Source organism: Canis lupus, chromosome 23 (genome assembly GCF_003254725.2).
Source record: "Canis lupus dingo isolate Sandy chromosome 23, ASM325472v2, whole genome shotgun sequence".
Lineage (NCBI taxonomy): Eukaryota > Metazoa > Chordata > Mammalia > Carnivora > Canidae > Canis > Canis lupus.
The window spans coordinates 19,761,645-19,775,655 of record NC_064265.1 but is presented as its reverse complement, the minus strand read 5'-3'; the positions used below and the strand labels follow the sequence as shown (position 1 = coordinate 19,775,655).

The 14,011-nt window shown below is 37.9% G+C and overlaps 1 long non-coding RNA gene across 1 annotated transcript in view; it reads left to right on the top strand.

Annotated features, from left to right (window-relative positions):
* The window catches only part of LOC118352080 (uncharacterized), a 39,953-nt gene extending 26,241 nt beyond the window's left edge, over positions 1–13,712 (top strand). Inside the window, exons 2-3 of the long non-coding RNA XR_007405083.1 lie at positions 12,456–12,563; positions 13,367–13,712. This is a non-coding gene — a long non-coding RNA (uncharacterized LOC118352080). The remainder of the gene's footprint in view (positions 1–12,455; positions 12,564–13,366) is intronic.
* Positions 13,713–14,011: the final 299 nt, after the last annotated feature.

Below are 14,011 nucleotides of genomic sequence, written 5' to 3'. Positions count from 1 at the left end.
TCAGCCTGTATCAATGGTAAATAATAAATCAAAAAAGCTACATTCTATTAGAGAATAAAATAAAATCTGAAGTAGGGGTAGGGGCTGTTGAATAAAGCTTTGGTAGGATTTAAAAAGACGTACAGTCATCCTTCTGCCGTATTTCCAAAATTTGGTTTATTTTTCTTAACAAATGTCTATCTCTTCCCTCTCCCCCCACTTCCCCCCCCCCTTTTAAAGCAATCCACTCAGTACTTTGAATGGAAAAGCATTTCTCATTAAAACCAAGAACAAGAAAGCCCATTTACATCGCACTGTTTAGAAGTTTTGGCCAATGAAATACGATAAAAAAAGAAAGCCTAAATCAAGCGTCTAGGTTTGGATGAAGCCGGTCATGTCTTTGCTGTAACGTTTTATTGGCTACACCCTCTGGTGTGTGCCTTCGCCCCCTTACTGGAACCGATTCCCACTGCAGACTTGGTCTTCTAAACTCACATCTTGTATCCTAGATTTTATTTTGGATTTTTGTATTTATGTTCAAAAGTGAGAATGAGTTATTATTTAGGTTTTTCATGGTGCCTTTAGGCTGTTATCATCCAAACCACATTTACCTCATAAAAACAAATTGAGTTACATGTTGTTTTCTCTATTTTGTAATACTTTGGGTAGCACAAGGGAATAAGTTGTATTTTGGAATTTTAAAATACTAGTTTAGAAACTCCATTAGTGCCCTTTGTTTTTTGGGGACACAATTTTTAAAAATTTTTATTATTATTTTTAAAGATTTTATTTATTTATTCATGAGAGACACAGAGAGGCAGAGACATAGACAGAGGGAGAAGCAGGCTCCTCGCAGGGAGCCCAATGCGGGACTCGATCCTGGGACTCCAGGATCACACCCTGAGCCAAAGGCAGACCCTCAACTGCTAAGCTAGCCAGGCATCTGTTTCTACTTCTTCAGTGACTAGCCTGTTGGTTTATGTATGTTTTTTATTTTGTGATTTTTCACTTTATTATTTCATACTTCAGCAATCCATGGAGTATTGATAATAATTACTAATATATAGTTTAGAATATTATCTTTACTTTAAAATAGTAATTTCTATTCATTGTCAATATCTTTTTTCTCACCCCACATTTTACCATTTTTAAGAAATTTGCTTATTCTCCCTTTTTGGGCAGAATTGGATCTGATCCAATTTGAACCAGAATTGGATTTTTCTTTCTCATTAATCTAGAAAAATAAATGTTATTCTAAGCACTGCTCTGGGAACACTCAATGTTAATATGGAAATGTCATTTCAAAATATTCTATTACATAGGGAATTTTTTTCTTGACGTAGGAAGTATTGAAGCACTTAACATTTTATAGGCTATGGAGCTTTAAATGTCTGCATGCAATTAAAAACTCTGGTTCATTAGATGTAATTTCTGTATATAAAATTTACACCTTTAAACCATAAAATGTAATGAGTGTTGACAAATATATACAATTGTGTGACACCCACCATAATGAAGATATGAACCATTTCTGTCATTCTAAAAGGTTTTCTGTGCTTCTTTGTAGCCAATTCTATATCCTACCTCTTGTTCCTGGGAGCCATTGTTTTCCGTTGCTATAGTTTTGCCTCTTATAGAATGTTATATAAATACAATCAAACGGTATTCATCATTTGTGTTTGGCTTCTTTTGCTCAGAATATTTTTTGGATTCATCCATGTGTTGTGTGTGTCAATAGAATGCTCATTTTTTGTTGCTGAGTGGTACTTCATTATGTCATGGATGCATCACAGTTTGCTTATCTGTTCACCAGGTAGAGAACATTTGGGTTGTTTTCAGTTTTTGGCTGTTGTCAATAAAGCTGATATGAATTTTGCTTACACTTCTAATTTCATTTTTTAAAATATTGTGGAATATTAGATATTCCAGTTTCTTTTTGTCTTCATATATAATATACATTTTTATGAGATCTTTACATAAAAATAATTTATTCTTTTATCTTTTGCAACTCTATTTTTTATCTGATTGATGCTGTTGATCAGCTCTGCGATTTCTTATATTAATTTATTTATTGATTATTCACATTCTGACTATTTCATATTGAGAGGCAACATAATGGAGCGGTTGAGTATCTGCTCTGGAGCTAGAGAGACTCAAGGCAGAGCTGCAGCCTCACCTCTTAGTACACAGCTGGGTTTTTGTGGCAAAGGCACCCCACTTCATTAAGTCCCACTTTCCTCATCTGTGAAATGGAGAACTAAAACATCACCTACCTGGTGGAATTAATTCATGTGAGAATTAAGTGAGGTAATGTATGTAGAGTGCTCAGGACAGTCGTAGACACTTAGAAAAACTCAGTAAATGGTAGACTTTGCCATTTTATAGTGGAGTAGTTAGCTCTCTAATTTCATTTATTATTTTTCTTAAATTTAGTTTTTATTTTTATGTACAGCTGTTGTTTGGGACATATAGGTCCAGTATTGTTGGATTTTTATTCTTATTTATAGTTTAATATTTTCATTTAACAACTAGCTCCTTTCTCCGAATTCTTTACTATGATCCTGGTGTTAACTAGTGCTTTTTGTGATTGTGATTATGATTTTCTTTAGTGCTACCATTATGCTTTTGTAACTCTGCTCTTATGGTGTTCTTACAGGGTTAGGTGTCCTCCAAGTCAAATGCCTACAGTGTAATTGTGAGACATAGACCCTAAGAGTAAGGCAATCAGTGCTCAGCTGCTTGCCCTGATTCTAAGCCCATCACCTGACTTGCTGCATTGCCTTTTAAAGCAGCATGCCCAGGGTCCACAGGCTGCACTTGTCACAACCTACCAATCGCTGCAGCTGCCTCCATCTTCCCCTACATTGTCTGTCATTATTTTTATTAAAATAAAATTAAGAATTTTATTTTAGTCGTGTCTGTTTATCTAGCCAACTGTTGAATTTATTATTTCACACAGCCCACATTTTATGTGGGAGTGTGCTTGTTTGTATTTATTGTTATAATTAACCTATTTGTAGTATATAAATCAGCTGTCACTAAGTTTACCTTAACTGTTGTGTCTAGTTTTCTTTCTACCTTATATGTTTTCTGCAGTGTATTTATTTTTAAATCTACATTTTGGGGACATTTTTTTAAATGGCTCAAATAATACAAGAACAGATTACCATTGTCAAAGCTTCCATACAAAAAGTTATAATGAACCTAGAGCATGAAACACATGAGAATCCTCAACATATCTTTCCCTCCATCCATTCTCACTCTCTTCCCAAGAGAAAATCACTGTCAACAGTCTAGGGCATATCTCTGCTCTTCTTTTCTGTACATTTAAAAAAAGGTTTCTCTATCTTACTATACCTACATATATAAATATCTTAAAAATAAATTATATAATTTATATTGTTCTACGATACCCTTCTCAAAAATACTTCGGGGTGCCGAAGCCACTCATACTTTGAGTGGCTTAGTCAGTTAAGAGTCTGACTCTCGGTTTCAGCTCAGGTCCTGATCTCAGGGTCATGAGATTGAGCCCCCGCATCTGGCTCTGCACTGTGTGCCACCTGCTTAAATTTCTCTCTCCCTCTGCCCCTCCCACCCTGCATGCATGCACGTGCTCTCCCTCTCTCAAGTCAATAAATAAAATCTTAAAAACAAAACAAAACTATACCTTATGTTGGTACACAGCTCATTATATTTTAGAATATGCAATATGCAGAATTTCATAATAGGAATGTTTCAAAATTTGCTTGGCTGGGACTCTCCCATTGTTTCCAGTTTTCTGGTATCACAAATGAGGATGCAGTAGACAGCCTGTCATGCTTCTTTATGCAGGAAGAGCAGGCACCTACACGTGGAAATGATTGGTCAAGTGGTGTGCACTCCTAAACACAAGGATACTGCCAAATTACTCTTCAAGAAGGCTGAACCCATTGGTGCAGATGCCAATATGCATGCAAGAGTACACAATCCCCATATGCTCCTAAAATATTTATTGTTAAAGTTTTTATGATTTTCTCCAATCTTATGGGTAAATGTATGTCATTTTTGCTTTAGTTTGTATTCCCCTAAATATGAGAATAGATATTAGTAGACTATTAGTAGGTAGTCCCTTTACATGTTTACTGGCTGTTTGGAGGCCTACAATATCCACTGCAGTCTTATTTAGAACTGACCAGGGAGCTTATGGCCTTATCATTCTTGTGATATCTTGGTTTGAGTAAGGAATGGTAATAACATCTTTAATGACTTTAATGACTTTAATGACTCACTTCTTTTTAGAAGTTATTCTGGTTATTCTTTGTTGGTCACAGGTGACTGTCATAAAAAAAGACCCCCCCCCCCCCCCCCCCCACACACACACCATTAGCAGAGTGGTCTGGTTTGTTCCCTTACCTCTGGTTTCTTTATACCTCAGAATTTTTGGAATTTCTGTGAGCCTGATCCCGTAGCCCCCTACCTTTCTCTCCTTACCTGGCCCCATCTGTCCCTTACTCAATATCATTGCATGTAGTTGCAGGTCATTCTTGCTCATTCTAGTCTAGTATGCCTTACTATGAATATATCACAATGTACTTATCCATGTTACTGTTGGTGGAAATTTGTATTATGTCCAGATTTTGGCTATTACGACCAGTGCTGTAGTAAACATTGACACACAAGTTTTAGGTGGGCTTCTTTATTTCTTTTGGGTAACTCATTAGCAATGAGATTGCTGGTTCTAATGGTAGTGTATGTTTAACTTTATAAGGGACTGGCAAACTGTTTTCCAAAGAGGCTTTACTATTTGCATTCCCACCATCAATGCATAAGCTGCGTCTGCTCAGCATTTAGTATTGTATTTTTAAATTTTATCTACTCTAATAAGTATGCTGTGGGAGCATCTGGGTGGCTCAGTCAGTACGAGTCTGCCTTCAGCTTAGGTCATGATCCTGGAGTTGTGGGATAGAGCCTCAAGTCAGGCTTCCTGCTCAGCTGGGAGTCTGCTTCTCCCTTCCCCTGCCCCTGCTCTCTTTCTCTCTCTCTCTCTCACATGAATAAATAATATCTTTTAAAAAATAATGAATATGCTGTGGTATCTTGTGATTTTAATTTGCATTTTTCTAATGCCTAATGATGTCTATTTGTCTTTTGCAAATCCTCTTGTTAAAGTGTCTGTTAAGTAATTCACTCATTATTTTCCACTCTTTTTTTTTTTTTTTTAAGATTTTGTTTTTAACGAGTCTCTACACCCAACATGGGGCTTGAACTTACAACCCCAAGATCAAGAGTCTCATACTTTACTGAGTCAGCCAGGTACCCCAGTAATTTGTCCACCAACGTTGGGTTGTTTGGTTTCTTACATTTGATTTCTGAGGGTTTTTATATATTCTGGATATAAATCACTTGTTGGACATATGATTTGCAAATATTTTCTCCAAGTGGGAAGCTTGTCTGTTCCTTGCTATTTTAACAATGTTCATGGTTTCTTTGCCCACAAGAGTTTTAAATTTTTATTTAGACAAATTTGTCAGTCTGTTTTTTTAATAGATCCTATTGTTTCTGTATTGCTTAAGGAAGATTATTAAAGTTATATACACTTTCCTTTCTACTATTGGAAGAATAATATTAAAAACTATCAATATGCATATTAAATTCTGCATTTTTCCTGTCCAACATCTGCTTCTTTCCCTCAAAAACTGAAACAATTTAATATGTCTTTACTTCTTTTCCTTCTCTCCTTTCCTCACAGTCTCTCGGCTGCTATTATCATACTGCATTATCTTTTAGGTTTATTTTTGTTTTTTGTCTATGCTTTAGGCATGTTGTCTAGACATTTTTTTCCAGAGAGTTCATGGCTTGCAAACTTACTGAGTTCTTGAATATTACAAAATATTTTCCCTTATTATTAAAATACTACATAATAATTACAGGTCAAACTTAATTTCAGAATATTGTTCTATTACTTTCCCACACCCAGTATTAGAGTGATGGATGCTATGCCATCTGATTGATATGTATTTGCTTATCTATTTACTTACATATTTTGAAAGCTTTAGGATTTTCTTTTTATATTTGGTTTTCTAAAATGTCACCACAATATTCTGGGTATTGGTCTTTAAAAAAATTTTTTTAAACTTCCCTTCTAGACACTTTGTGGGCCCTTTCAATTTGAAAACCCATATATTCTTGGAAACCTTGTTCTGTTTATTTCTTGAAGTTACTTCTCTTTCTAATTCAATCTTTTTCCTATCTGCAACTCCTGTTAGATGGGTATTGACTTTTATGTTGCTTCTGAAATCCCAAGTTGTTTAACTTTTACATATAAAACTGGAATCTAGGTATCTTAAGTCCACAAAATCTATAGACAAGAAGGCTACAGGCAATTATCATGGGTGTCCTTATAACTTAGCTGGGCTAATGGAATAAATAAAAGGAAAGTTTTGATCTAATTATTTTGACAACATAGACAGTATTAAGGTAACTTCTAATACTGGCGCTCTGACACTGTTAATTAATAGAAGTACTTAAATTATCTTTTGTAGTAAATTTAATTTTTACAGAAATCGATGCCAAAAGACTCTTTTTGGAGGATAGGGTAGAGCTGATATGGAAGTCTATTTAAAGGTTCTTAATTTTATGTTTTTCTTTTTTTCTTTTCTCCTCTTCTTTTCCCTCCCTCCCTTCCTCTTTCTTTCTCTTTCTCTTTCTTTATTTCTTGTCTCCAAACAGGGCTCCGACACTAAAGAAATGACCTGGGGCAGGTTACTTGTACATTTTCTTCACTACTAAAATGAGGATTACTGGATTAGTGTGAAGTTGAAATCGGATAATAAGATAGCATATTATTTTATTGAAGTATTTTTTAATTTGGTTATTCCATTTTATGAGCAAGGAGAATTTCTCAGTCTTTTTGTGAATGTATTCTTTTCTGATACCATGATCAAATATCATCAGAATGTAGCCCCTCAGCTAAAAGAGTAAAGAAATGATTGTGTTCAGGCATTGACTTTTGGTACAGCTTTAAGTGAACAATTTACTGTGCATTTATAGTTTTTATAAGTTTCAATGCATTGTCTATAGCATTACTCTGATCCATGTAACCCTCCTCAGTGAATATGATGGGAACCTTAGACTCCTGGAAATGATTATAATAGCTAAAGCTAATTGAACATCAACAATATCCCAGATGCAGTACCAATAACTATATATGCACTGTCTCAATAATCTTCATGATAACCCTATGATGTAGATATTGATGTTATACCCATTTTCTTTTTTTTTTTAAGATTTTATTTATTCATGAGAGACACAGAGAGAGAGAAAGAGAGAGGCAGAGACACAGGCAGAGGGAGAAGCAGGCTCCATGCAGGGAGCCTGACGTGGGACTCAATCCCGGGTTTCCAGGATCATGCCCTGGGCTGAAGGTGGCGCTAAACTACTGAGCCACCGGGGCTGCCCATGTTATACCCATCTTCAAGATGAGAGAAATAGGACCTTGCACAAGGCTCTATGCCTATTATGTAGCAGTCAGGAATCAAACTCAGGTAGGTTGGCTGAGGTGTCCATACTCTTAGACATTCTGTTGTACTGACAGGCATTGGTAATACAAGAAACAATCTTTGAAATGAGTATGTCTTTGCACAAAAATGTGAAGCTCTATTTATTATTCCTCAGGAAGCTGGCAGTGTATCCTATGTAGCATTTGAAAGCCCTTTAAAAAACAACTTTATAATTTGGCTTCATCCTGCATATTGTGTGGTATTCCCTCAATTCCCGAAAATATACCCTTCCTGTGTTGTTGGGAATCTTTTCTGACCTTTGAGGCATATTATGCTCTCTTGGCTCTAGTGCATATGAGTCATCATGGTAAGTGATATGACAGCCTGGGTTGCTTTTAGGCTCTATGTGGATGAGGTTGAATGGCACACTCTCTCGAGGAGATTTTTCTTATAGAATCCAGCCTGAATACATGACACACATGTGTAGCCCACAGTCCCTGCAGGAGCTGGTATGCATTTCCCTAGCTTGCTGATCCTGTATATACATCTCACAGAAAACATTACAATTGCTCTTTTAGCTCTTTCTGAGATTTCAAACAGTTTTCTATGCTGGTACTTCTTCTACAGTTTACCATGCATATTAAGTTAAGCTAAGAGTACTGCTGGAAGAATTTTTCTTAGGCCTCTACTTTGTTTGCTTCAAGATAGACTAGAAGCCTCTCTTGGCACATGTTCTGTGAAGCTTACTGCTTGATGGGAGCTGTGTCAAAGCAAAAAGTTCACTCAGTTTCCAGGGTGGAGACAGGAGTTCTTGATAAAGGATGCTAGTTCATTTTTGTCACCGGGGAAGAGGCTTAGGGGCTGCTACCTTTTGACTGTTCTTCAGGGATACTCAGCACAAGGCCTTAATTGATAGGAAACTTCTCTGTGATTCTTCTTCTCTCTACTTGTCAATCTGCAAATGATGAGATTACAGCATCCCAACATTCTTTTTTTAAAAAATTTATTTATTTATTCATGAGAGAGAGAGAGAGAATGGCAGAGACATAGGTAGAGGGAGAAGCAGACTCCCTGTGGGGAGCCCAATGTGGGACTTGATCCCAAGACCTGGGGATCACACCCTGAGCCAAAGGCAGATGCTCAACCACTGAGCCACCCAGGCGTCCTGCACCCCAACATTCTAAAACTTATGAGTACTAACTAACCCACAGTACACTTTAGAAAGGGGGGTAATGAACACTGTTAAACAGGAACATAATGATTACATGCAAAAATGGATGTCAGCAAAAGTAGCAAGCTCGTGGCTGACAGTCACTGGTCAGGGTTCTTCTGGTAGGAAAGTATTCTGATTTTCTTTTCTTGTCTCTTCACTTATATAGGTTAAGTTTAGAAATGGGGGAGGGAGGCCCAGGCTGTTGTACTGGTCTCTAATCTCTCCTGCTGGCTTGTCTTCTCTGCTCTTGGGCTCTTACCACTGAGCTCATCTTGTCCATCTGGTTTATTCCTCATTTTGTGTTGCTTCCCACTTCCAAGCTCTTTGGTGGTGAAGATTGGGTGGTTGCTCGAACATGTGTAGAAGAAATGAATAAATAAATGAGAAGAGGAGAGAATTTTTCTGGCTAATACCCTGCATCGGGAGTTCTTGGTCTGGGAACACATTAGAGTTACCACCTGTGGATGTTTACAATCATACTGGCTCAGAACTCCAGCCCAGACTAACTAATTCAGAAACTGGATGGGGGTAGGGCATCTGTAGGTTTGAAATGTTCTCCAGGTGATTCTAAGATGCACATCTGATTAGAGACAGGTACCCTAGATCTGTGATGCTCTTTTTTTTTTTTTTTTTTAAGATTTTTGTTTTTTTATTAATGAGAGACACAGAGAGAGAGAGGCAGAGACACAGGCAGAGGGAGAAGCAGGCTCCACACAGAGAGCCTGATGCGGGACTCGATCCAGGGTCTCCAGGATCACGCCCTTGGCTGCAGGCGGCACTAAACCGCTGCGCCACCAGGGCTGCCCAGATCTGTGATTCTCAAACTTTATTTTGCATTAGAATCACCTGGTAGGGGGCATCTGGGTGCCTCAGTTGATTAAGCAGCCCACCCTTGATTTCCATCATGATCTTAGGGTCATGAGCCCCAGATCAGCCTCGGTGCTCAGCATGGAGTCTGCTTAAGATTCCCTCCCAATGCCCTCCCTCCCGCCCCCCTACTCTCCCCCCATCTCTCTCTTTCTCAAAAAAAAAAATCACCTGGTAGATTTGTTAAAACAGAAATTTTGGGGGGACCTGGGTGGCTCAGTTGTTGAGCGTCTGCCTTCGGCTCAGGGTGTGATCCCGGAGTCCTGGGATCAAGTCCTGCATTGGGCTCCCTGCATGGAGCCTGCTTCTCCCTCTGCCTATGTGCCTGCCTCTGTCTCTGTGTTGCTCATGAATAAATAAATAAAATTAAAAAAAAAAAACCCAAATCCCCAGAGATTTTGGGGGCCCCATCCCCAGAGTTTCTGATTCAGTAGGCCTGAGGTGGGACCTAGGAATTAGGTTTCTGACCAGTTCTCAGGTGATGCTGATATTGTCGGTCTGAGGCCCACACTTTGAGAACTATTGCCTAAGATTTTTTAATAGCTATGATGAAAAGTTCTGTATTAATAGTACTCAGTGGTTACCTGCACATAAAATCAAAATACTGATGCCTGGGTCTTACTCTCTAATCACTCCATGGGAAGAGCAAGGGCGTCTTTTGTTTGTAAAATTTCCCCAGGTGATTAAGAAGAGTGAGGTTTTAGAAATACTACTCTAGACCGTTGCTGTTTATAGAGTGTGGTCCTTGGACCAGTAGCATTGGCACCATCATCACTTGGGAGCTTGTCAGGAATGCAGAATCTCAGCCCTTCCCTTGGAACTACTAAATCTGCATTTTAAAAAGAGACATGTAGACGCATGAAAGTTTGAGAAGCACTACTCTAGAGACCTACTGTTTCTCTTCAGTGTTCATAGAATAATTTGTTTCTTATCTCTGTTGTTGGGGTGCAAATTCCCTAAGGGTTGGCTTCTTGGCTAATTCATCCTCAATCCAGAGCATCTACCATAGTAAGTTTTTTATTTTGTTTTTGTTTTTATTTTTTTCTGCATAGGGAGCTGCTTAGCAAATATTTTTAATAAATGATTCTGAGTTAGAATTTAACACCTATTCTCATCTATGAAGTGGATACACACTTTCTACTACTGGTTGTTTTGCCCCCTCTCAGATAAGGATCTGCACACTGTCATATCACTTTAATTGCATCCCCCCCCCCCCCAACAATCTCACAGTATTCAGAAATATCTCATGGGCAGGAGTCATTTCAGACATTCCTGAAGTTTCAAGAAAAAACAATTTGGATGTTTCCACACAGACTCTACACATTGCAACCCAGAGGTTCACTGTGTGGGCCAAGACTTTGGTTTCTTCTGCTCTCACATAAACTAACATTCTTCTTGGAATTCCCATCACCACAGTTATACACACTGAGTGGCTTCCCTTAGAATTTCAGGAGCACTCCTCTGATCATTTTTTTCTGATAATATGTAGAATTTGAAACAAAATTAAAGATACCATGTCACTTAGTGCTGTTCATTCTCCTCATCATGGCAGAGATTTTTCACATTTAGAAAACTTTTAACATTCTAGGAAATGGTCATATTGAACAACATTAAGAATGACCAAATCTTGTGAGGTTTCTTCAAGTATAGCATGGTAGGCAGAATAATGTCCCACTCCAAAGTCCTAGTCTAGGTCCTAATCCCCTCCTGTCTAAACATGTGAATATGTTGCTTTACATGGTAAAAGGGTCTTTGCAGATGTGATTAAAGATCTTAGGATGGAGATAATCCTGGATTATCCCAGTGAACTGAATGTGATCACATGAATCTTTAAGAGCAGAGACCCTTCTGGCTACAAAGAACCAAAGAAATGACAGTGTAGGGAGAACTTGACCATTCAAGAATGGGGAAAAGGGACCATGAGCCAAGAAATGCAAGTGGTCTCTAGAAGCTAGAAAGGGCAAGGAAACATCTCTTCTCCTAGAGCCTCCAGAAAAGAATGCAGGCTGCCAACACCTTGATTTTAGCCTGATGAGACCTATGTTAGGCTTTTGGCCCATAGAAAAAAGTCACGGTGACTGATTACAGCAGAAATAGGAAACTAGTAGAGAGAGCAAGACACGTCTTGGATATGTTTGGAGGTACAGACAAGCATTTTGGATCCAAGACATGTCTTGGATATGTTTGGAGGTTGCAAGCATTCAATATAGAGTCTGTTTTGTTACATTTCTCTGCATCATCTAAATCTTCCCAGTTATCAGAAAATACTTTTATCTTTTGGCATAAACTCTGTTTCTAAAATTCCTTCCTTCCTCTCCCCTGATGTGAAGTTCAGAGGATCCAATATTGGGATGGAAAGGTGATGAATATGGCAAGTAGTGTTAGGATTTCAAGAGTGTAGATGTGATTCCATGTCCCCAGACACCTACTGCCACTCCAGGTCTCAAAGTCCATTATTAGAGATCCATGACTTGCATTTTCTTCAGTTTTCAAGCATTTCCCCCTATTACAAGCACTTATATCTCCAGAGAGGAACCTGCTGTAAACCCTTCCAGGAGAATGGGATTCCTTTACCGCTATATTTGAGAGAGATACCAGATAGATTATATGGGAAAAGTGAAGAGAGGTAAAAGAGCAACATCACTATTATCACAATTTTGTTAAGAGCTCTTTCCTAAAATAGTTAAAAGAAATTTAAATAAGATGTTAAAAGGAACATATGTTTTGTGCATATTCATTTATTGCCAACCCTGTTTCACATGCTTTATTCTGGTGGTCTCTTTTAATCTTTAAACAGCCCTGTGAAGCGTCAGGTATGGGATTTTATTCTACCCAAACTATAAGCTAGTAAATTAATCTGTTAATGTTGAAACTGGATTGTCCAGTGCGTATTCATATTTTATTTCTGATGCTTGCAGATGAGACTCCTAGGTGAGAGACAAAGGATTTTTTTACTCATGTTGCAGCAAAAAGCATGAGCACCATCATTTTGTGCCAGATCCATTTATGACTCAAGGTCCAACAAGGTAAGCCAGTAGGGGTCCAGATGGATACTATGCCCACAGTTGTTTTGTACCATAAATGGGGGAATCTACCATTTTTATAGCAAGTAGTGAATAATCATGCCCTTTGTTCTGGAGGGAGACATTACCTCATCCCTCAGGGTTGCTTAGTGCAAGTACAACTCTGAGAAACTGCCTGGGCCCTGCATTCTTGGCATACCCTCTGTGCCAAGTGTGAGTATAAGAGACTCATGGAGAATTGTCTCTCCCAACACAAAATATGTGTTATTATTGTTATCTCACAAACAAGAAATTTGAAGTGAAAGAAAGTTGGACAACTTGTCTAAGGACACAAGAAATCGTGAGGGCAAGATTCAAATTCCTATCTATATTTGAAAGCCTGTAATCATCCCACCATATGCTGCTATCCACTGGAAAGGCTACTAGAAAAATAATTATACCTTAATATTTTTAAATCATGAATTAATAAGAAAATAAAGGCAGGGGCACCTGGATGGCTCAGTTGGTTGCGCGTCTGGCTCTTGGTTTCAGCTCAAATCATGATCTCATGGGTCATGGGATCGAGCCCAGGGTATGGCTCCACTCTCAGCAGGGAGCCTGCTTGAAGGTTCTCTCCCTCTGGCCCCCCTCACTTGTGTGCTGTCTCTGAAATAAATAAGTAAATCTTAAAAAAAGATAACAAAAGCAAACATTATTAAAAAAATTAACAGAAGTAGTGGTATTTCTGCTGGACATCTAAATATGTTTATTCATTCATTCTTTTACAAAAGTTACTAAAAACTTTCTATGTATCTTCTCTGTGGTAGGAATAGATGGAGAATATGAAGAGAAAGCAGGAGAAAAAGAGGAAAAAGCAACATCCTGGTAAGTGAAATGTCTTGGTACCACTTTGTACAACAGTGCTCCGCATTGGTGAACTCAAAGCTTGAGACTGTAGAACTTTGACATCCAGAAAGGTTGATTTTCCTGAACTCCTAATGACTTTAAATTGGAAGTCACTTCAACCTTCTTCCTGTGGCCTCTCTGGATCTTTGGTTTCATTGAAGTGTAACCTAGGGAGTAGCTGTAGAAATTTATCATTGCATGAAACAAGAAGATGCATTTGATTCAGAAACAATCTTCTTTTTAAAGTCCAAGTGTTAAAAAACACTTAGAATAAATTTTAATGTGATGTGTTGTTTTGATTCAGAAACAATCTTCTTTTTAAAGTCCAAATGTTAGAAGACACTTAGAGTAAATTTTAATGTGATGCATTGGAAGGATTCTTTCAATCTGAACTCTGTACTCATGCCAAAGGACTAACTCATTAAGTTCTCAAAAGTCTCCAAGGGAGAAGATGATGATCAGAGTGCTAAATTGTGGCACTTCCATACTTCTGATAAAAGCTGAGAATGTAAAAAATTTGTGATTCTTTGAATCACTTATCTAAACACATTATTGTCATAAAGAAT